General features: G+C 41.3%; 1 long non-coding RNA gene across 1 annotated transcript; it reads right to left on the reverse strand.

Annotated features, from left to right (window-relative positions):
- Positions 1 to 12,223: 12,223 nt before the first annotated feature.
- Positions 12,224 to 12,963, reverse strand: LOC139416059 (uncharacterized). Its single transcript, XR_011635049.1, has 3 exons — positions 12,937 to 12,963; positions 12,653 to 12,750; positions 12,224 to 12,250 (listed from the first exon to the last, which is right to left on the reverse strand). It is a non-coding gene; the product is annotated as an uncharacterized lncRNA (long non-coding RNA).
- Positions 12,964 to 21,869: the final 8,906 nt, after the last annotated feature.

Raw genomic sequence — 21,869 nt, forward strand, 5'->3', positions numbered from 1 at the left:
TGGTATACTAACTATATGGAGGCTGGCACAATTTCTTATGTGATATAAAGAACTAGTACTGTATACATTTTGACACAGTATATTGTACAATTGTTATAAACAAAAGTAAGATGTGTCACTTTGTCAGACTGTGTGTGCAACTGGTCAACTGGAGTCAGGTGCAGGAGAGCAGAGATGAGTGAACAGGCACACTTTAATTGGCAGAAGCAAAAGAGTCTGACGGAACAGCCACAACACTCCAGCCAAAGGCAAAAGCGAATAGCGCACTAGTCACACAAAATAATGTACAACAATACAATACCACAGGTTCAAAACAATGCCTGGAAAAAAACAGCCTGACGCATCACACAATAAACGTAACTAACAATTACACACACAGACACGGGGAGTGTGAGGGTGTGCGGGAAAACAAGACAAAACAAATGGAAAATGAAAGGTGGAGCGACGATGGCTAGAAGACCGGCCGCGTCGACCGCCGAGCACCGCCCAGACAAGGAGAGGAGCCGACTTCGGCGGGAGTCGTGACACACTTACCTTTTGATGTCCAGCTTGGTCCCGTATCTAACCTGTCAAGAAAGTCTACATGTCAGTAAGTCTGTTTCCTATACAGTGATATCTGATTATATGCATAGCTACCTCATGTTCAAGACATAGTATTCAAAAAAGTGCAAAAGGTACTGATTTTAACATGATGTTCAATCATCTAAAGGTGACTTTGTTGAGCTTCACAATTAATTTGAGACACTTTCAAATGATTTGGACATGATGTGCGAAAAATGCTAATATCGGTCCCATGACTTGAATGGGATTTGTGCCACAAATGCTAAAACATTAGCATTTGGAAACAGTGCCAGGGAAACTGAACCAAAGCATGGATTGCTGTCATACCTTGTCCATAGAATGCTTATATGCTTATAGGGTAAGGAAACCAATATGTAACTATCCCGTTTAAGTGGACCAATGCTTACTATGTAGGATATGTTGTGCAGGGTGTGTGAAGCATAGACACTGTTTGGTGTCTAGATGATCAATTCATTTTGTGGAACCATTGTATAATTCTTTCACCGGTTGGATTTATTTTTTATTTCACCTTTATTTAACCAGGTAGGCTAGTTGAGAACACCTTTATTTAACCAGGTAGGCTAGTTGAGAACACCTTTATTTATCCAGGTAGGCCAGTTGAGAACACCTTTATTTAACCAGGTAGGCTAGTTGAGAACACCTTTATTTAACCTGCGACCTGGCCAAGATAAAGCATAGCAATTCGACACATAGCAATTCGTCATATACAACAACACAGAGTTACACATGGAATAAACAAAACATACAGTCAATAATACAGTAGAACAAAAGAAAACAAAAACGTATATATACAGTGAGTGCAAATTAGGTAAGTTAAGGAAATAAATAGGCCATGGTGGCGAAGTAATTACATATAGCAATTAAACACTGGAATGGTAGATCGGCAGAAGATGAATGTGCAGGTAGAGATACTGGGGTGCAAAGGAGCAAAATAAACAAATAAATACCAGTATGGGGATGAGGTAGGTAGATAGATGGGCTGTTTACAGATAGGCTAAGTACAGGTGCAGTGATCTGTAAACTGCTCTGACAGCTGGTGCTTAAAGCTAGTGAGGGAGATGTGAGTCTCCAGCTTCAGAGATTTTTGCAATTCATTCCAATCATGGGCAGCAGAGAACTGGAAGGAAAGCCGACCAAAGGAGGAATTGGCTTTGGGGGTGACCAGTGAGATATACCTTCTGGAGCGCGTGCTACGAGTGGGTGCTGCTATGGTGACCAGTGAGCTGAGATAAGGCGGGGCTTTACCTACCAGAGACTTGTAGATAACCTGTAGCCAGTGGGTTTGGCGACGAGTATGAAGCGAGGGCCAACCAACGAGAGCAGACAGGTCGCAATGGTGGGTAGTGTATGGGGCTTTGGTGACAGACGGATGGCACTGTGATAAAGAACGTACAATACTGAGGTTGCAGTGTGAAAACAGATGCATTTTCTTCAGTAAGAAATTGTTATCTGGCAAGCATACAATATATTTTCAAATAGAGTACAAACAGTAAAGAGCAAGGACATGCATAGGCTCTTGGTCTGACACCCAGTTATCTTCCTTAGACTTGGCCCAACCCCATGTAACAGTTACAGTACTCTTGATGACCAATAAGAGGTCTGTTTGGTTTACAACAGGTCTTGATATGTACCAGGGGGAAGAGTGGTGGAGCATCATGAGTGTATATGGGGGAATAACATACACTACAGAATGAAACAAGTCTATTTTTATGTCAGTCTCATTACCTATCATTCACAGAATCATGCTCTAACTGAAGTGTGACACCTGTCGGTTTAGTATGGGTGTAACGGTTAACTGGCAAGACCTTCTGGATGCAGCCTGGGATAAATAGATAAATGCTATTTAGACACTATGAGCTAATGATTGTAGTCCAATAATTAATTCAACCTGGCCTTCTATTCAGTTTTGGTGATAATATACTGTGTGGGTCTTACATGTCAGTGGACTGTGTTTCTAATTGTCATTGTTGTCAACAACAATGAGAGAAAACAGTGACACCACACAGACATCCTGCTGAAAACCACATAGAGAGAGGGTGTGTAGAAGGCTATCACGCCTGTCCAAAGCATAGTAGTGGCCTCGTTTTGTGCTTACAGGAGACCAACGGGTTCAGGTACGTGTGAACAGCTAACTGTGTGCATGCATGGGTGGTTGTGTTTAGCATGGTAACACCCACGTTTTGGGTCAGTTTAAATCTTCCCTTTGCAAGCTCTCTGCACACACATTCATTCATACACACATTGGGTATTCACACAAAAGATGGAAGAAGTCTATTTTAGTCAGTATCAGTTGTTTAATTTGATATTTTTTCATAACAAAAGAAGCCACATCAGTTCGCAGCCATTAATACAAAAAATGCAATATCAAACTCAGAAATCTCAATAAATTATAAGTTGCATTAGATAGTGATGATATATCCAACAATTACTGCAAAGACAATCTAAGCTCTACAGACATTGGCCTTAGCTTTATGTATTTTCTGGTGAGGTAGATGATGATGAAGATGGTCAGACAGCAGAGGAGAACTACAGTTCTTATGATGGAGAGAAGGACCAGGATTCTCATCTGTGGATCAGAGTGACCACATTCAACATCCAGCTTGGTCCCGTTCCCAAACAGTATCTCCCCACATGAGGCCACAGCACAGTAGTAAGTCCCAGCATCAGAGAGGCTGAGGTTCCTCTTGGGGAGGTTGTAGACACAGCTCTGTGTAGGAGATCCAGCCTCAGGGCTCTTCTCACACTGATCACTCCTGTCTCCATGGCTGTAAATGATTCCTGGAGGGGATTCTCCTGAGCCACGTCTGAACCAAAAGACACGGTGTTCTCCTGCACAGGTCTCAGTGTGTATTTTACAGTTCAGAATCTCATTGCTGTACTGACTCACACAGACTGCTGAGTAAGATGATGGTTCCTGGAATCTGCACCTTTTACACAATAAAACCAAGGTTCTAATAATTGTTTGTTATATTACAAAATAACCAGGTGGAGAGCCTGATAGTCACATGATAATAATATTAATTTTTTTTTTAGATTTCTGTAAAAAAAAAAATTGAAGACTGAACAGTACACTACTTTTGAATAGGGCCCACAATATTTGGAAGCACACTTGTCATTTGGTTAATGCTGTGATCCATTATGTTTTGGCCCCCCGACCATCTGCTCATGAAAAAAATCAGCCCGTGGCTGAATCTAGTTGATGATCCCTGCCCTACAGTACATAGTGCACTTCTTTTGACCAGAGCACACAGGGTGCCATTTTGGAAGCTCATTTGTCATTTGGTTTATGCTTTAGGTAGCACAGGAGGTTGGTGGCACCTTCATTTGGGAGGATGGGCTTGTGGTAATGACTGGAGTGGAATCAGTGGCATGGTATGAAATACATGAAACACACCAGGTGTTTGATGCCATTCCATTTGCTCCATTCTGGCTATTGTTATGAGCTGTTCTCCTCTCAGCAGCCTCCTGTGGTAGGTAGACAATGGTTTTGGGTAGTCTTGATGAGTGCATGTCCTTACTGCACCCTCATGTCCGCCTAAACAATGAGGACATGAAAACAACCGTGGGCCTTAAGTGTAAGACGTCAAAATGCCCCTGTGACATTTGGTCATCAACTTCTTCTGAATCCCTCTGCTCAGAACAAATACAGAAATTGAAAAAGTGCATGATGACCAAAGACATCACAAGGCTCATCACAGGCCTTGTAAATACAACAAGACAAATTATCTGTATGCAAATCAAACTGCATTGGTAGCAAACTATAACACATAAAACACATCATGTCACAGGAAATATGAGGTGTGAAATCAAAAGTACCTAAGAAAGAAATGTGTATGCCAAATGTATGAAGGCATGATGTCTGTTTGTTGAGTTGTTGAGTGGAAACTTCTGACCACAGAGATCTTTGTATGAGGTGTGTGTTGTTTTCCATCCCTGTTCATACCAGCGAGGTGACACTGACCACAGGCCGAGGATGTAGCGTCTGCAGCGAATGCATCAGATGAGAGTCTGCAGAGAAGATTGACACCTGCCTCTGCACACTCAACATTCTATTGTTTATGGATGAATTCACTGCATGCAAATACCTCATGGATGCACTTTGACTGAAGTAGGCCTACAAGAGCTCCAAAGTGTTCAATATGATGACGTTGTCCAGGTGTCCAGCATTCAATTAAATTCAAATGTATTATTGTTTAGATGAGAGAGCGAGAGAGAGAGAGAGAGAGAGAGAGAAGCCTGGGGTAGTTTGGTTTTGGTCAGGTATTTGTAGTCTGGTGGTATAGATGGAAAGAGATGTGAGGCATGATTGGTGAGAAGAGAATGTGTGAGATTTAGATGCTCAGAGAGAGAGAGAGAGCGAGAGAGTCAACATTATGCACACAAACTACAAAAAGTATTATTTGGTACAATTTGTTAGTTTTAGTGGATATTTCCCCATAAATAAATAGTGCAGTACATTACCACAAGTATTATTATGTCATCTTATTTACACAGAATTAGATATATTACCACAGGGCTATGTCATCTTTCATTTTAAAAGATGGTAAAATACTGGGAATCTATTCTATAGTTATTTAAAAAAGAAAAGTATTCTACTGTCTTTCAGACAAATGTCATGAGAGGCCCAGTGATGTTCACCTCGGCAGGTCTCACTCAACACTGGGCTCCTTCCTGTCACTCACACTACAGCAAGCGATGCGTTGCTCATTGGCCCCTCCTACTCTACCTCTAACCATGGTGGCTGTCAAAAGGGGATTTTTGACATCTTGAAATAGGGTGGCAGAGCACAACAACAGTCAATTATAAAACAACTATTCAGTGTATTGCATTTGTTCTTCTTCAGTGCTAATCAAATCAACATTAAAACATGATCTTTTGGCAGCGTACACAATATGCTCCATCTCCATTATTAGACATTTAGCTGTTTTCTTATTCCTTGTCCTCTTCTGACTGAATCTCAACACTGTAGTTCAGAGAGTCTGGGTCCTGACCCGGATCCTGTAGAAAACAAATTATAATATTACACAACACATGCAAATACTGTATCAACAAAACAAACACTTCTAAAATATAGCTTAGTCCAAGTACTGTTATCTTTAGGTCATGTACACATATCATGTAAATTTAACAGTTTCTATTACCTGGCTATTTTGTGGTTGTAGTTGAGCCTCAATATCTGAATAAGTAAAAAGGAATTTCGGTCAGTACACAAACAAACATTTCTTTCAGTGTACAAAACATTAGAAACGCCTTCCTAATTTTGAGTTGCATCCCTTTTGCCCTCAGAACAGCCTCAATTCATTGGGTCATGGATTCTACAAGGTGTTGAAAACATTCCACAGGGATAATGGCCCATGTTGACTCCAATGCTTCCAACAGTTGTGCCAAGTTGGCTGGATGTCCTTTGGGTTTTGGTGCAGCGATGCAGTTCTTGACACACTCAAACCGGTGCACCTGGAACCTACTACCATACCCTATTCAAAGGCAGTTAAATATTTTGTCTTGTCCATTCACCCTCTGAATGGCACACCAGAGGTCTCTTCACAGTTCCCAAGTCCAAAACAGACTATGGGAGGTGCACCGTACTACATAGAGCCATGACAACATGGTACTTTATTCCACACCCAGTAACTCATGAAAGCTGTCAAATTAGATTTACAAAACAGATAAAAATACACCTCATGGAACAGCGGAGACTGTGAAGAGACACACACACACACACACACACACACACACACACACACACACACACACACACACACACACACACACACACACACACACACACACACACACACACACACACACACACACACACACACACACACACACTATAACATACACAATATAACATACACAATATACACATTTTGTGTTGTAGATATGTGGGAGTAGAGTAGTGGCCTTAAGGCACACACTTAATCTGTTGTGAAATCTCTTTACTTTCATCTACACTGATTGAAGTGGATTTTTACAAGTGACATCAAGAAGAGATCATAGCTTTCACCTGGATTCACCTGGTCAGTCTATGTCATGGAAAGAACAGATATTCTTAATGTTTTGTACACTTAGTTGATAGTCTAATAATCTGAGACATACACCTTCTAGAAAATGCTCATGGACTTCCATTGTAACTTTATTGTGTGTGTTTGCATCTTGTCTGATCCTGGATGAGGATGAGGATGAGGATGAGGATGACTATCAGGTGAACAGTAATCACAACACCCAGGATCATAGCGGTTTCTTCCTTCTCTCTTACAGGACCGATAGTTCTGTTAAAATGTCCTATTAGATGAAATGTAATTAAATCAGTTTGTGATCCTTTAATGATAGAGCTAAAAATGCAGTACATTTTTTTATTTAAAGAAAATTGTTTTGCATCTACGTGGAAAGAAAGGGAAACCCACTGTCTTTAAATTAAATTACTCTAGCTTTTCCTCATGTTCTTTGTGTCCTATAACATCAGGATCAGTAGAATATATCATTTGTTTTCCTCAAAATTATAATGATAAAAAATATGGCCAGCAATGGTTTGCATTTCTTTTGTGATAACTCCTGATTAGCTTGATAAACATTTTCAAATGTATCAAAAGCCAGACAAATAGTGGAAAACGTACATAGCATTTTTTGACATGTAGCCTTGTGGAAACAATCCACAGAAATACAGGCTACTGTCAGCTATTTCCACTTTTGTGATTTTGAGGAAGACACCACAGAACATTTCATATATAAGGAAATTAAATTGTGGAAACCATGTGTTTGATGTATTTGTTAGCATTCCGCTGATTCCACTCCAGTCATTACCATGAGCCAGTTCTCCCTAATTAACCCCCTGTGCTCATCACAGATGCTGCTGCTACTGTTTATTATCTGTCACTTTATTCCTAGTTTTATGTACTTACAGTATCTACCTCAATTAACTCGTACCCCTGCATACAACTCGCTACTGTTACCCTGTGCATGTAGCCAAGTTATCGTTGCTCATTGTGTATTTATTATTACTTTTATTTCATGTTCTATGTTATTTCTCTCTTCCTTGGTAGTGAAGGGCTCATCAGTAAGCATTTCACCTTTATCTACACCTGTTGTTTACTAAGCATGTGACGAATAACATTTGACTTGAATAATTATTTGAAACAACAACATTTGTGGGTGTTTAATTTTTTTCAATGCATGGTTATAGCTGCTGGGAATGCTTTATTTGGACAGTCCCTACAGTCTATGCATGTTAACCCTAACCCTAACCCGAAAGACCCAGTCCGAACCCTAAAGCTAACCCTATAGCCCGAGTCCTAACCCTAAAGCTAACCCTATAGCCCTAGTCCTAACCCTAAAGCTAACCCTAGAGCCCTAGTCCTAACCCTAAAGCTAACCCTATAGTCCTAGTCCTAACCCTAACCCTATAGCCCTAGTCCTAACCCTAACACTATATCCCTAGTCCTAACCCTGAAGCTAACCCTATAGCCCTAGTCCTAACCCTAACCCTAACCCTATAGCCCTAGTCCTAACCCTAACCCTATAGCCCTAGTCCTAACCCTAAAGCTAACCCTATAGCCCTAGTCCTAAACCTAAAGCTAACCCTAAAGCCCTAGTCCTAACTCTAAAGCTAACCCTATAGCCCTAGTCCTAACCCTAACCCTATAGCCCTAGTCCTAACCCTAACCCTAAAGCTAACCCTATAGCCCTAGTCCTAACCCTAAAGCTAACCCTAGTCCTAACCCTTAAACTAACCCTACAGCCCTAGTCCTAATCTTAAAGCTAACCCTAGTCCTAACCCTAAAGCTAACCCTATGGCCCTAACCCTAACCCTATAGCCCTAGTCCTAACCCTAAGCTAACCATATAGCCCTAGACCTAACCCCAACCCTAACCCTATAGCCCTAGTCCTAACCCTAAAGCTAACCCTATAGCCCTAATCCTAAACCTAACCCTAACCCTATAGCCCTAGTCCTAACCCTAATGCCCCAGTCATAACCCTTAAGCTAAACCTATAGCCCTAGTCCTAACCCTAAAGCTAACCCTATAGCCCTAATCCTAACCCTAAAGCTAACCCTATAGCCCTAGTCCTGACCCTTAAACTAACCCTATAGCCCTAGTCCTAACCCTTAAACGAACCCCATAGCCCTATTCCTAACCCTAAAGCTAACCCTAGTCCTAACCCTTAAACTAACCCTATAGCCCTAGTCCTAATCTTAAAGCTAACCCTAGTCCTAACCCTAAAGCTAACCATATAGCCCTAACCCTAACCCTATAGCCCTAGTCCTAACCCTAAAGCTAACCCTATAGCCCTAGTCCTAACCCTAAAGCTAACCCTATAGCCCTAGTCCTAACCCTAAAGCTAACCCTATAGCCCTAGTCCTAACCCTAAAGCTAACCCTATAGCCCTAGCCCTAACCCTAGCCCTAAAGCTAGCCCTATAGCCCTAGTCCTAACCCTAGCCCTAAAGCTAACCCTATAGCCCTAGTCCTAACCCTAGCCCTAAAGCTAACCCTATAGCCCGGCTGTAGCTACAGCTACAAAGGCAGAGAGGTCTTATAGCTCATCATCAAAACCTGCAGTTCTGTCTGGGTGTCAGAGATACTAACCAATAATATCAGGTCATCTCTGGCTCCAGACTTGTAGTTCCTGTCACCTCACACTGTGGTTGATTCTCGTCGTCTTTCTAATATCAGTTAGATCATGAAGAACAAACTACAAGAAAGGGGCATAGCTGACACCTATGAAGGAATTTTTTCACACGCTTGAGTCTGATACAGCAACGTACTGCGGTCGAAGCCTATTCATGATGGACTTTGGAGAAAAAGGTACATTCATTGTGACTATTGTATTTTGTTTTAACTTGAAAATACTGTTAATTTATGTACAAATCATTTAGGTACAGTTTAAAATACAGAAACAGATAAGAATGTTGACCTCCTGATGTGTACGACAGCTAACCCCATGTCTCACTCTTATCTGACAGACAAGATGACCAGTATACACATCAGAAGGACAATGATGAAACTCTGTCTGTTATATGAAGAAAATCTATCTGTTATTCCGAACAGGTAAAGCTAGGGGTAATAAGAGTGCAAACTTACTATTAAAGGGACAATCATGCTTACGTATTTAAATAAAACAGATCTTTTGAGTTCTTACAGTACATGCATGAACTATGATATGTGGAGTCTTTAATAATCTAAATATATATCTTTCAGCTTTGTCTCTTGCTGTTGTTGTCACTCAGTCTGATGTTTGGAGCACCTTCACTCTTGGAGACGCAGTTGATTTGGAATGCTTCATCACTGTGGATGACAGGACAAGCCCCAGATGTTATCTCTGTATTCTCACTGCAATTGTCTTTGGAGAGTTTGACTAAAAGCTTTGCTTTGCTACAAGGAAGAGTGGCACCAGATTTGTGCTGACCATCTCAGATTCCACGGCATCCAACATGGGGATGTATTACTGTGCTGCAATTGATTATGAAAGCATGATCTTCGGGAGTTGTGTTTTTCTGAAACATCAGGGTATGCATACAAGTGTTTTATCTTCTCTTTTAGCAAATATATGTTGTATTTGGAAATTGTGCAAGTCATTGATAGTAATGTGATTTTATAGTCCTGGAAAAGCTGCAGATTCCAGGACCCAGCATGTTGAACAGTAGTCTGTGTCTGAGTCAGTCTAGCCAGAAGACTCTGACTTTGAACTGTGCAATCCACATTGAGACCTGTGCAGGAGAACACACTGTCTATTGGTTCAGACATGGCTCAGGAGAATCTCGTCCAGGAATCATTTACACCCATGGAGACAGGAGTGATCAGTGTGAGAAGAGCCCCGAGGCTCGGTCTCCTACACAGAGCTGTGTCTTCAACCTCCCCAAGAGGAACCTCATTCTCTCTGATGCTGGGACTTACTACTGTGCTGTGGCCTCATGTGGGGAGATACTGTTTGGGAACGGGACCAAGCTGGATGTTGAAGGTATCTAACATTTCTTTACCCTTATGCTATTAACATTATGTTTAATGACTGATAACACATTATCGACAACTGCCCATAGCACTATAGTGGAGTGATTACATTTTTTTTCAGATGTTGACATTGATCCATAGATGACAATCTTGGTCCTTCTCTCCATCATAACTGGAGTTCTCCTCTGCTGTCCTACCATCTTCATCTACACCACGAGGAAATAGATACATCTATGGCCAATATCAATAGAACGTATGTAGTATGTTACTTGCTTTCACCAAATCCCTGTGTATGCACTTATTGTATTAGCACTGTGAACATTGATACGGACTTTAGTCGTTCTGTTTGAGGGAATGGGTCAGAGGTGACAGAAGTTATCCCGAAGGAAAATTGTTGAAAAACTATTGAGAACCAATCTGAGTATGCACTTTCTACTCTAGTTGAATACTTTCTTCAGATACTTTGCACTTCTGAGCAGCAGGGGTCTGGTTATCTTCCAGATGAAGAGAGGTGTGAACAGAACATGTGGTTTTGATGCACTGAGAGGTGTTGTGAGAGCTGAAGGCCAGTCTTATTTTAGTGCAGGTTGTCTTCAGCAGAGAGAGGATGACGCAAGGTATGTCTACAGTCTCCATCTCACATTCCCTTACGGTTAACCGCCCCTCAAATCACCCACGCGTTTCTACTTACATGTCAGGTGGTGGAAAAGTGACCAGGTTCTTTTGAGCAGGCACACAGAAAAAAGTGCTATCTAGAACCTAAAAGGGTTATTCGGCTGTCCCATAGGAGCACCCATTGAAAGACATTTGTTCAAGATACATTTAACAAGTACAATTCGTTGGGCAGCGGGCAGAGAGCGACCCACCCCCCAGTGTTAGTCTAAGAGGCCCAGTGATGTTCACCCCAGCAGGTCTCACTCATCACTGAACTGCTCCTCCACTCACACCACAGGAAGTGATGCCTTCTTCACTGGCCCCTCCTCTACCTCAGACTAATCATATTCTCCTTATAAGGTAACTAGATGCTTTTCAGAATAGGGGCTGTGATCAGTGCAGTCATGACAGGAAATACTAAAGGGGCGAATAACATAACATGAGGTTTTGATTAAACTATTTTTATTAAGTAATCAATGTAATACAACTGTCCAATGCTGGGTACTTTACAAAGGAATTATTAAAGAATAACCAAATCACTAATACACACAGCAGTGACCTAAGCTGAGAGAGGCAACTACTCCTGTGGCCATTAAACAGTTGTGGTTTGAGTCCAACTCCCCCTCTCTAACCACCCCTGTACTACTGAGCTGTGTGGCCTAACAGAGTGGAAGAGGGCTACAGTGACCCTGAGGTATAAAGCACAGAAACTACAGAGATATTTACTGATTTATTTTTAATACATTTGATTTAACTACACATACAATAGAGGATTTAAACTTGTGTTCAAAGATATGGCAAACCACTTGTCCTCTCCACCCTCCACTTTGCCATCTTGTAGCAGCATACACTACATGGGGGTCCAACTCCTCTCTTCTCTCCCTCTTTTTCTAGGTGGTGAAATTCAGGGCGGCATAATTCAGTGCATTAGTATCTTGGTTCTGTACATTTGAAAACTACCTAACATACAATTATAATTTACACTGTTTCTGAATTGCTTGTATTTTCTAAATTTCACTGAACAAATAGCACTTACCTGATATTTTTGTGGTTGTTGCGATTCAGGTCCTGAATATGATATAAAACAGAGATGAGAAGATAAACTGATCATTCCATTGTTGAGCGCACAATATATACTTTACCTACTCTTTCAATTCTCAGTATATAGTATGTCAGGGGTAGGCCACCCTGTTCCTGGAGTGCCGCAAGTAGTGCAGGATTTTGTTCCAACTCGGCACCACACCTGCCTAACTAAGCTAATTGATCAGTTCAGTGGTTGCCTAAATTCAACACACCTGGTCTTCCAAATCGGTTAAATCAAAAACATGAAGTGCCTGTGGCACTCCAGAACCAGGGTTGCCTACCCCTGCAGTGTCATAGGAAACATTTTCACTTTGTAAGTGTAGTTAATAGCCGGCCCCATATGAAATAGGCTCCATAAATGTGTTTAGTCTGTTCGCATCGTCTTACCTTGAGGACCAGGATGAGGATGATTATCAGTAGAACAGCAGTTACAACACCCAGGATCACAACCAGTAGGAAGAGCTTCATGGTTCCAATATCCTCTCCTGCAAAACAGATTTCAATTAGAATCAGAACTATACAAACTTTTACCCAGTTTCCTACCTATGGAGAATTCTCAGATTGCTATAAAATGCTATTATACTTTATTTTTATTCTGTGGTACTTTCACAACACATCATATTAATTCATTTCTTTTTCTGTTATAGTTTTTATTGTTTCCTTTTCCTTACACAGCTCTCTGCTCTTGGCCATTGTGGAGATGTTGGAGTCTGTTTGATTGAGTGTGTGGAACAGGTGTCTTTTATACAGGTAATGAGTTCAAACAGGTGCAGTTAATACAGTTAATGAGTGGAGAACAGGATGGCTTCTTAAAGAAAAACTAACAGGTCTGTGAGAGCAGGAGTTCTTACTGGTTGGTAGGTGATCTAATACTTATGTCATGCAATAAAATGCAAATTATTTACTTAAAAATCATACAATGTGATTTTCTGGATTTTTGTTTTAGATTCCGTCTCTCACAGTTGAAGTGTACCTATGATAAAAAATACAGACCTCTACATGCTTTGTAAGTAGGAAAACCTGCAAAATCGGCAGTGTTTCAAATACTTGTTCTCCCCACTGTATAAGCCCTGCGTTATGTGGTAATTTGCATAGGATTTCTATCTTAACGCTTATATTGGAATATATTGGGAATTGGTTGTTGTTTTGTCCTACCTTAATTAAGCAAACAATCTCTAAGCTGGAGATACCTCAAAAAGTCTTGTTTCTGTGAATTATACTTGGACCATAGCTCTTCAAAAGAGGTAAAAGTGTTTTCTTGATACAGACAACCAATGTTCTTTATCTCCTTTCTATACCAATCTTTCCAGAAAAGCATGTGTCCCCCTTTTTTCAATTTAGGGTTGTTCCTTAACAAAGCATAGCTTATCAAGAAAGGTGAAGATCTCTTTTTTGATAGAGGCATTACTTCAGATGTGGTCCAGTTGACTTTATAGCCCGATATCTATGAGAATACATTTACAAGGTCCAGTCAAGGCAAAGAATTGGGGGTCTGATATTAATAGTAATATGTCATCTGCATAAAGCAGTTGTTTATTCTCCCTACCTCCCATATTAATCCCTTTGATTGACTGATGCATCCTAATGGCTTCGGCTAATGGTTCTAATGCTATAATAGATATGAGGGGCGAGAGATTTTTTTTTTTTCTTGCCTCATCCTACAGAAAACGGAGATGATCATAGTCCGTTAGTGACGACTATGGATTTGGGGTCGTTGTACAGAAGTTTAATAATATTCTGAAAGCCCTGTCCAAATCCAAATGTATTTATAGTATAACGCAGGTAGTCCCAGCCCACCCTATCAAAGGCTTTCTCTGCATCTAGGGATAAGGCTGTCACTGAAGTATCCAAATCGTTTGCCTTCCAGATGACATGCAATAGGCACCTAAGATTATCAGATGAAGTTCTGCATTTCCCAAATCCCACCTGATCTGGATTCATGATTTTCTTAATGATATGATTCACCCTCATAGCCAGAAGTTTTGTAAACAGTTTTCCATCACAATTTATCAAAGAATTTGGACGGTAGCTCCCACACTCATGGGGATCCTTTCCTTTTTTGAGGATTTGGGTGATTACTGCATCACTCATAGAAGGTGGGAGCTGACCTGTGTCAATCAATGTGTTAAATGTTTTTAATATTTCTGGGCTAAGCTGCTCTGCAAACCTTTTATACGAATCACTGGGTATCCCATCCAACCTTGGAGTTTTACCACTGGGTGCTTGTCTTATAGTTTCGGTCAATTCCTCCAAAGTAATAGGGCGGTCGAGCCAATTCCTGTCATCCTCTGTTAATATAGGAAGGTTCAGATTCTGAAAGAATGCCTCTGATTTCTGCGTATCTAAGGGACCGTCTGACGTACAAAGTTCCTGATAGAAGTCTCAAAACATATTGTTTATTTCTTTATGATTGGGAATCAGCTTGCCTGTCATATTTCTGATTCCACCTACTTGCCGATCTGTTTCTCTAGATTTCAATTGACTGGCCAACAATCTTACTGCCTTTTCACTAGATTCGTACCATCTCTGCTTCAGCCTGTACAGGGAATATTCCACCATTTTACTGAATACAATATTCAGCTCATATTTGTTTTTTGTCAGATTTACAAGAGAAATGTTGTTAGGATTGGACCAATATTCCCTCTCCAGCATTTTAAGCTCTGTTTCAAGTTTATACATTTCTGTTTAACTAATTTCTGAATAGTAGCTGATCGTTGTATCATTACTCCGCTTTAAAAGCTTCCCAGTCATGTACCTGTTTCAAACTATTGTTGTTTGTTTCAAAGAATATCGTAATGTGTGTTTCAAGGAATTCACAAAACACATTTTCAAGTAAGACGCCCCCCCCCCCCCCCCCCCCCCCCCCCTAGCACCAGAGGAAAATCACCAAAATTATTATTATTATTTTGTTAAGTTGAAGCAAGAAGTCTGGGTCCACTTCATTTGGAGCATACATATTTCCAAATATTATATGTTGAATCAAGATTCATCCCTCTTTGTCCTTAAACTATTTTCCCACTTGAATATGTATACCTTTGGAAAATAGAATAGAGACATCTCTTTTTATGGGTGGAATGTATTATGGTAAGCACTACCCACCCATCTGTCTCCCACCCTAGGATAATCATTTTCCAGTAGGTGGGTCTCTTGGAGCTTAATCACATCTGAGTGTTTTTGTTTAAGATAATTCAATACCTTACATCTTTTTAAATATGAACCTAGTCCCATTCACATTCCACAACATAACTTTAATCACGTTGTTCATTCAAATCAAATCAAATTAAATTTATTTATATACTGTAGCCCTTCGTACATCAGCTGATATCTCAAAGTGCTGTACAGATACCCAGCCTAAAACCCCAAACAGCAAGCAATGCAGGTGTAGAAGCACGGTGGCTAGGAAAAACTCCCTAGAAAGGCCAAAACCTAGGAAGAAACCTAGAGAGGAACCATGCTATGTGGGGTGGCCAGTCCTCTTCTGGCTGTGCCGGGTGGAGATTATAACAGAACATGGCCAAGATGTTCAAATGTTAATAAATGACCAGCATGGTCGAATAATAATAATGCAGAACAGTTGAAACTGGAGCAGCAGCACGGTCAGGTGGACTGGGGACAGCAAGGAGTCATCATGTCAGGTATTCCTGGGGCATGGTCCTAGGGCTCAGGTCCTCCGAGCGAGAGAAAGAAAGAGAGAATTAGAGAGAGCATATGTGGGATGGCCAGTCCTCTTCTGGCTGTGCCGGGTGGAGATTACAACAGAACATGGCCAAGATGTTCAAATGTTCATAAATGACCAGCATGGTCGAATAATAATAAGGCAGAACAGTTGAAACTGGAGCAGCAGCACGGCCAGGTGGACTGGGGACAGCAAGGAGTCATCATGTCAGGTAGCCCTGGGGCATGGTCCTAGGGCTCAGGTCCTCCGAGAGAGAGAGAGAAAGAAAGAGAGAAGGAGAGAATTAGAGAACGCACACTTAGATTCACACAGGACACCGAATAGGACAGGAGAAGTACTCCAGATATAACAAACTGACCCTAGCCCCCCGACACATAAACTACTGCAGCATAAATACTGGAGGCTGAGACAGGAGGGGTCAGGAGACACTGTGGCCCCATCCGAGGACACCCCCGGACAGGGCCAAACAGGAAGGATATAACCCCACCCACTTTGCCAAAGCACAGCCCCCACACCACTAGAGGGATATCTTCAACCACCAACTTACCATCCTGAGACAAGGCTGAGTATAGCCCACAAAGACCTCCGCCACGGCACAACCCATAAAAATGGAGCTCTATAGGAGAATGCCCTGCCTCCAGCTGTTTGCTTAGAAATAATTCTAGGGACAATTAGGAGGCCTGCGTCTTGTGACCGTAGCGTACGTGCAGGTATGTACGGCAGGACCAAATCAGAGAGATAGGTAGGAGCAAGCCCATGTAATGCTTTGTAGGTTAGCAGTAAAACCTTGAAATCAGCCCTTGCTTTGACAGGAAGCCAGTGTAGAGAGGCTAGCACTGGTGTAATATGATCCAATTTTTTGGTTCTAGTCAGGATTCTAGCAGCCGTATTTAGCACTAACTGAAGTTTATTTAGTGCTTTATCCGGGTAGCCGGAAAGTAGAGCATTGCAGTAGTCTAACCTAGAAGTGACAAAAGCATCGATTCATTTTTCTGCATTTTTTTTGGACAGAAAGTTTCTGATTTTTGCAATGTTACGTAGATGGAAAAAAGCTGTCCTTGAAATGGTCTTGATATGTTCTTCAAAAGAGAGATCAGGGTCCAGAGTAACGCCGAGGTCCTTCACAGTTTTATTTGAGACGACTGTACAACCATTAAGATTAATTGTCAGATTCAACAGAAGATCTCTTTGTTTCTTGGGACCTAGAACAAGCATCTCTGTTTTGTCCGAGTTTAAAAGTAGAAAGTTTGCAGCCATCCACTTCCTTATGTCTGAAACACATGCTTCTAGCAAGGGCAATTTTGGGGCTTCTACCATGTTTCATTGAAATGTACAGCTGTGTGTCATCCGCATAGCAGTGAAAGTTAACATTATGTTTTCGAATAACATCCCCAAGAGGTAAAATATATAGTGAAAACAATAGTGGTCCTAAAACGGAACCTTGAGGAACACCGAAATTTACAGTTGATTTGTCAGAGGACAAACCATTCACAGAGACAAACTGATATCTTTCCGACAGATAAGATCTAAACCAGGCCAGAACTTGTCCGTGTAGACCAATTTGGGTTTCCAATCTCTCCAAAAGAATGTGGTGATCGATGGTATCAAAAGCAGCACTAAGGTCTAGGAGCACGAGGACAGATGCAGAGCCTCGATCTGATGCCATTAAAATGTAATTTTATGCTATGATGGGGTCTAAAACCATTGTTTGTCTTCAGGAAGGCAGTGAGTTGTTGCACAACAGCCTTTTCTAACATTTTTGAGAGGAATGGAAGATTCGATATAGGCCGATAGTTTTTTATATTTTCTGGGTCAAGGTTTGGCTTTTTCAAGAGAGGCTTTATTACTGCCACTTTTAGTGAGTTTGGTACACATCCGGTGGATAGAGAGCCATTTATTATGTTCAGCATAGGAGGGCCAAGCACAGGAAGCAGCTCTTTCAGTAGTTTAGTTGGAATAGGGTCCAGTATGCAGCTTGAAGGTTTAGAGGCCATGATTATTTTCATAATTGTGTCAAGAGATATAGTACTAAAACACTTGAGCGTCTGTCTTGATCCTAGGTCCTGGCAGAGTTGTGCAGACTCAGGACAACTGAGCTTTGAAGGAATACGCAGATTTAAGGAGGAGTCCGTAATTTGCTTTCTAATAATCATAATCTTTTCCTCAAAGAAGTTCATGAATTTATCACTGCTAAAGTGAAAGTCATCCTCTCTTGGGGAATGCTGCTTTTTAGTTAGCTTTGCGACAGTATCAAAAAGGAATTTCGGATTGTTCTTATTTTCCTCAATTAAGTTAGAAAAATAGGATGATCGAGCAACAGTAAGGGCTCTTCGGTACTGCACAGTACTGTCTTTCCAAGCTAGTCGGAAGACTTCCAGTTTGGTGTGGCGCCATTTCCGTTCCAATTTTCTGGAAGCTTGCTTCAGAGCTCGGGTATTTTCTGTGTAGTTTCTTATGAGAAATGTTTTTAGTTTTTAGGGGTGCAACTGCATCTAGGGTATTGCGCAAGGTTAAATTGAGTTCCTCAGTTAGGTGGTTAACTGATTTTTTTCCTCTGGCGTCCTTGGGTAGACAGAGGGAATCTGGAAGGACATCAAGGAATGTTTGTGTTGTCTGTGAATTTATAGCACGAATTTTGATGATCCTTGGTTGGGGTCTGAGCAGATTATTTGTTGCAATTGCAAACGTAATAAAATGGTGGTCCGATAGTCCAGGATTATGAGGAAAAACATTAAGATCCACAACATTTATTCCATGGGACAAAACTAGGTCCAGCGTATGACTGTGACAGTGAGTGGGTCCAGAGACATGTTGGACAAAACCCACTGAGTCGATGATGGCTCGAAAGCCTTTTGGAGTGGGTCTGTGGACTTTTCCATGTGAATATTAAAGTCACCAAAGATTAGAATATTATCTGCTATGACTACAAGGTCCGATAGGAATTCAGGGAACTCAGTGAGGAACGCTGTATATGGCCCAGGAGGCCTGTAAACAGTAGCTATAAAAAGTGATTGAGTAGGCTGCATAGATTTCATGACTAGAAGCTCAAAATATTTTTTTTTTTGTAAATTGAAATTTGCTATCGTAAATGTTAGCAACACCTCCGCCTTTGCGGGATGCACGGGGGATATGGTCAGTAGTGTAGCCAGGAGGTGAGGCCTCATTTAACACAGTAAATTCATCAGGCTTAAGCCATGTTTCAGTCAGGCCAATCACATCAAGATTATGATCAGTGATTAGTTCATTGACTATAATTGCCTTTGAAGTAAGGGATCTAACATTAAGTAGCCCTATTTTGAGATGTGAGGTATCATGATCTCTTTCAATAATGACAGGAATGGAGGTGGTCTTTATCCTAGTGAGATTGCTAAGGCGAACACCGCCATGTTTAGTTTTGCCCAACCTAGGTCGAGGCACAGACACGGTCTCAATGGTGATAGCTGAGCTAACTACACTGACTGTGCTAGTGGCAGACTCCACTATGCTGGCAGGCTGGCTAACAGCCTGCTGCCTGGCCTGCACCCTATTTCATTGTGGAGCTAGAGGAGTTAGAGCCCTGTCTATGTTGGTAGATATAATGAGAGCACCCCTCCAGCTAGGATGGAGTCCATCACTCCTCAGCAGGTCAGGCTTGGTCCTGTTTGTGGGTGAGTCCCAGAAAGAGGGCCAATTATCTACAAATTCTATCTTTTGGGAGGGGCAGAAAACAGTTTTCAACCAGCGATTGAGTTGTGAGACTCTGCTGTAGAGCTCATCACTCCCCCTAACTGGGAGGGGGTCAGAGACAATTAATCGATGCCGACACATCTTTCTAGCTGATTTACACGCAGAAGCTATGGTGATCTCTGACTGTATCATCCTAACATCGTTGGTGCCGACGTGGATAACAATATCTCTATACGCTCTACACTCGCCAGTTTTAGCTTTAGCCAGCACCATCTTCAGATTAGTCTTAATGTCGGTAGCCCTGCCCCCCGGTAAACAGTGTATGATCGCTGGATGATTTGTTTTAAGTCTAATACTGCGGGTAATGGAGTCGCCAATGACTAGAGTTTTCAATTTATCAGAGCTAATGGTGGGAAGCTTCGGCGTCTCAGACCCCGTAACGGGAGGAGTAGAGACCAGAGAAGACTCGGCCTCTGACTCCGACCCGCTGCTTAATGGGGAAAACCGGTTGAAAGTTTCTGTCGGCTGAATGAGCTACACCGGTTGAGCGTTCCTACAGCATTTCCTTCCAGAAACCGTGAGAAAGTTGTCCGGCTGCGGGGACTGTGCCAGGGGATTTATACTACTATCTGTACTTACTGGTGGCACAGACGCTGTTTCATCCTTTCCTACACTGAAATTGCCCTTGCCTAGCAATTGCGTCTGAAGCTGGGCTTGTAGCACAGCTATCCTCACCGTAAGGCGAGTACAGCGACTGCAATTAGAAGGCATCATGTTAATGTTACTACTTAGCTTCGGCTGTTGGAGGTCCTGACGAATCGTGTCCAGATAAAGCGTCCGGAGTGAAAAAGTTGAGGAAAAATAAACAAAAATATAAACGGTAATTAAAAAGTAAATTTGTCAGGTAGCAAAACAGGTTGGCAACAAAACGCACAGCAACTCGAAAACAAGTCTGCAAGTTGTGACCGGAAATGACGTCAACGAAGTCAACTCAATCAACTCAACTCAACTCAATCAACAATATTATGGGGTGGCAGGGTAGCCTAGTGGTTAGAAGGTTCATACTAGCATCCGGAAGGTTGCAAGTTGAGCTGACAAGGTACAAATCTGTCGTTCTGCCCCTGAACAGGCAGTTAACACACTGTTCCTAGGCCGTCATTGAAAATAAGAATTTGTTCTTAACTGGCTTGCCTAGTTAAATAAAGGTAAACAATACATATCTGAAAGGTTGTAAATATATTATTACCACAACCACTTCAAATCTCTTCCCATTTCTACACTGACATTGAATCATAAGATATGCACCATTTCCAAAATATAATGTATTATACCAGAATATTCAAAGGGTGGCTACTTTGAAGAATCTCAAATATATTCAAAAGGTCCTTTGCTGTTGTTCTGGGATTCATTTGCACTTTTTGCACAAAAGTACTTTCATTTCTAGGAGACAGCAACCGTCTCCTTCTTGAGCGGTATGACGGCTGCGTGGTCCCATGGTGTTTTTACAGATGAACGTGGTACCTTCAGGCGTTTGGAAATTGCTCCCATGGATTAACCAGACTTGTGGTTTACAATCTTTTTCTGAGGTCTTGGCTAATTTCTTTTTATTTTCCCATGATGTCAAGCAAAGAGGCACTGAGTTTCAAGGTAGGCCTTGAAATACATCCACAATTGACTCAAATACCTCCAATTGACTCAAATGATGTAAATCAGAAGCTTCTAAAGCCATGACATAATTTTCTGGAATTTTCTAAGCTGTTTAAAGGCACCATCAATTTAGTGTATATAAACTTCTGACCCACTGGAATTGTGAAACAGTGAATTATAAGTGAAATAATCTGTCTGTAAACATTTGTGGTAAAAATTACTTGTGTCATGCAAAGTAGATGTCCTAATCGACTTGCCAAAACTATAGTTTGTTAACAAGAAATTTGTGGAGTGGATGAAAAATGATTTTTAATGACTCCAACCTAAGTGTATGTAAACTTCCTACTTCAACTGTATATTTATTTTTTATTTCACCTTTATTTAACCAGGTTGGCAAGTTGAGAACAAGTTCTCATTTACAATTGCGACCTGGCCAAGATAAAGCAAAGCAGTTCGACACATACGACACAGAGTTACACATGGAGTAAAACAAACATACAGTCAATAATACAGTAGAAAAAATACAATGTGAGCAAATGAGGTGAGATAAGGGAGGTAAAGGCAAAAAAAGGCCATGGTGGCAAAGTAAATACAATATAGCAAGTAAAACACTGG

This window comes from Oncorhynchus clarkii, chromosome 9, assembly GCF_045791955.1.
Source record: "Oncorhynchus clarkii lewisi isolate Uvic-CL-2024 chromosome 9, UVic_Ocla_1.0, whole genome shotgun sequence".
Classification (NCBI taxonomy): domain Eukaryota; kingdom Metazoa; phylum Chordata; class Actinopteri; order Salmoniformes; family Salmonidae; genus Oncorhynchus; species Oncorhynchus clarkii.